Below are 3,748 nucleotides of genomic sequence, written 5' to 3'. Positions count from 1 at the left end.
AGAGGTAACTGCTTTATGGGGAGATGAGCTATTTTAGCTTTAAAAGAATATTGCCTTGGAAGGAAATGAGCATGAATAGACCATAAATGAAATTTAGGTGAGAATAAAGAACTGATATGGAACTGAATTTCTTGAACAACCTTGAAAAATTAGTGGAGGCAAAAAGACATATTTTTTAAATACAGCTAATAATCCCCAYGACAGAAAGAGTCTGAGCCTGATCCAAGGTCCTCCTTCAAATCTTGCATTTTGTGGTCCTCTACAAGACYATAGAAACTATAACAAGATGTGGAAAAAGCCAGGGGATACATTTTGTGTATCGCAATATGAGTCAAAGTTATATTATGGAGTATGCAATTTATGCCACCTGTCATGGGCAAAGGTATCACTCATACGTATTTCCAATTCATAAATTAAGTCTACCCACTTCGATTATTTTTTAATATTTTAATTAGTTTGAATACTGTTGTTTGGTTTTTCCAGATGTAAGAGACTTGCTGAGTTTTTCTGATTATTTAGTTTCTTTTTTCTCTTGTTACAGCTGAAAAATAAAACAACAAAAGGTTAAGAAATTCCCTTGCTACCTCCTGCTTTTTTCTCTTCAACATTTATTGGGACATCTCAAAGTCAGTGCTTACTTAATTTGTAAATCCGTCTTTTGAAGTGTTCACAAATGTACTAGGATGACACTAATTTGCTGGAAGCAAAGTTTTCTTTTTGCTTGTAGGAACCTCTCTGGGAGTATTCCCTAAGAAGTTTATTATGCTGAAAGGCTTCAAGAAAGGCATTTTCATGTCAAGTTTTGGAGCACTTGGTGACAAATCGCTGTTGCAATGATTTATTTTGTTCACTGCTATCATCAGTTCTAAAAGAACCTACTATTGTGGGTTGTTTTTCAGATTGCTTAAATGCCTGTTGACAATAGTTCTGTTATGTTGTTTAGATTTGTTTAAAGGAAGATGGGTTATCTTTTTGCTAGTCCAATACTTCTGATCATTACCAGTTACAGTCTTGGTTTTGAAGTATGTTGATTTTGATTCCTTCAAGATGGATAGTAATGGACAGGCAGTACTTTCTCTATTTTGAATATTGAAGACAAAGAAAATCACTTTCAGACACAAAAAACTGATGACTACTCATGCACTGTTTTCCTTTCTTTCCTGCTTGGGTTAAGGGACAAAGGTGGAGGAGGAGAGGAGCAAAGAGCAGAGCACTTAATCACAGCTAATTAAAAATTTAAAATTTTACGCAAAAATTTATACATAATCATTAAAAAAACCCATGAACTATAAAATAGGATATATTAGTGTATGTATATAAAGCACTCTTGGTACACCAAGTCTGGGGTAATYTAAGTGCAAAAAGGTTTCTGGACACCAAGATGAATTTTGGGCCAGGTTTTGTTATTCATGATTGTACTGATTTTCATTGTATTATAGTTCAAATGTTGCCATCTGAATTTAGATTTCTTTAAATATGGATGATATTGCCCAAGGACCAGTTTCTTCCAGCCTAAACATGTGAATTAACTGGATTAYAGGATTTAAAATATTAAAGAGTGACTCTCATTAACATTTTCCACATATTACCAAACCTCTGAAGTTCCTCTGCAAGAAAGAAGCATTTAAAATTTGGTCTCCAGATTATTGGCTGGGTCAATAATCTTTGACTGCTGCCCACTAGACCTGTGACTTCCAAACTACAGAGCAGTGAAGCTTTAAGAAAATGGAATAAAAGAGGCTTATTCTCAAGATATCACATAAAAACATCCAATCCAATACAGCTATCTTTGACAGTGAGACAGTGACATGGAAAAATTATCCCTGACTGGCTCTTACCCATCAATTTTCAGCTGAAAGAGGAGACCAGCTAGTTAGATGGTCTAAGAGCTGTGTGGTGCTATTTCTCCTGGCTGGGGTTAAACCAGAACAGTCCTTTCTGGTGCCCAGTGTGGGTCAGTATCTATGAGCCACAGCCTCCTCAGGGCAATACTGCTGTATATAAAATTATCCACAGCCACAGAAGCTCTGAGGTGCACTGTTTCTCCATCAGCCATAATGCCTTGCCTACAGCCACGTTTCTTCAATTTGAGTTCACAGGGGAGTTCCAGCCTGTCCAGTAGAGCAGCAGAGGAACAACAGCGATGCCCTGTCCCTCTGCCAGCCCTGGCCCAGCCTGGGACTGTGGTGGTGTAACCCCAGCCAGTAACTGAACCCACTTAGTGGTTCTTTCACTTTTCACCACAGTAGAATARGGACAGATATAGAAAAATAAAAATGAGAAAACTCAGGGTGAGATAAAGACAKTTTAATTGTAAAAAWTGCTAATGCCAACAKAGCAAAAGTTGTTCATTCACCACACCCCTCGGGCAGGCAGGTGTTCAGCCATATCCAGGAAAGCAAGACCAGGAGCAACAATTACTTCAGAAGACATGATCACTCCAGGCCYCTTTCCCCTCCTTCTTCTTCATCCAGGTTTATATGCTGACCATGACACCWTAGAGTATGGAATATCCCTTGGGTCCCTTGGGGTCAGCAGTCCCAGAAGTGTCCCCTCACAACTTCTTGTGCACCTCCACCCTCCTCACTGGTGGGGGTGGTGTGAGGAACAGAAAAAATCTGGATGCTTTGTAATCACAGCAATAGCTAAAACACCTCTCTGTTATCAACATGATTTTCAGGAAAAATCCAAATGATAGCCCCATACYAGAATCTATGAAGGGTATTATCTTTCTCTCAGCCAGAACCAAAACAATAAAAAGAGGATTTAATAATAAAGAAGTGCAAAACCACTTATGTCCTCTAGCTAAATCTAGGTACCCAAATAATATTGCCAAAAATACTGTAAAGAAAAATTATATGTTGTACAAAGCCAATACATTTGCTTTTCCTAGACTTTTCTAGTAATTTTATGATGTCAAATTAATTGCTTAAAATCAAATAAACAAAAAAAAAAAAAATAGAATTTTTCCTTATATTAAAGGTTGTATTCCATTTTCTGTTTTGTTTTTATTTCAAAATGTCACAATAGTGATCACAGATGACAATGATCCAAGTATTACTCAGGCAAACTCTGCTCTAAATAAGTACTTTCACTGACTTTTGCTTCTAAGAAGACATAGCTCCTGAAACTCCACYTTTTTTTTAAAGGATGATGGCACAGAGTTGCTAATTATTGCATATCTCTACCATAACCTGAATATTCCATCCCAATATGTATCAGATTCCTCTTCACATGCAGGAGCAGCATACTCTTTTTTTCTTGTTTCTGATGTTGCATTTRATGACATAAAATTTCAATTGCTTCCAGCATATCATTCTCCTTCATTACATTTCATTTTGAGTTGTCTGTCTCTATCTTTTCAAAGTTTAGCACTTGGGTAGAGCGCACTAATTGCTGTACTTACAGGGAAAAAAAAAATTACTGGTTCACACAGTGAAATCTAAAAGAGTTTCTGAATATAAACCCCAACTAGAGTATAATGTCCAGCCTCCCCACAGTAGCACTGGCAATCCCCACTTTCCTAGATGGGTTCTCTTCTGTGCTTCCAATTCAGATGAACCAGACCCAGGCTGGAACCTCAGCAGGGTRCCTGAGCCCTCAAAACAAGATTTCAGTAGGCTGAAACATTATTTGAAGTTAACAACTGCAAAGCTTAAGTCTACCTTTGTGATCTAAATTTCATTCTGTGCTTGGCCTACTCAACCTATTTGAATGTAAAGAAATCTGATGATATCTGATGTTAYGG

This window comes from Malurus melanocephalus, unplaced genomic scaffold (genome assembly GCF_030028575.1).
Source record: "Malurus melanocephalus ecotype Western Australia unplaced genomic scaffold, MMel_1.1 scaffold_186, whole genome shotgun sequence".
NCBI lineage: Eukaryota > Metazoa > Chordata > Aves > Passeriformes > Maluridae > Malurus > Malurus melanocephalus.
The sequence above is the reverse complement of the archived record's forward strand: the minus strand, read 5'-3'. Positions refer to the sequence as shown.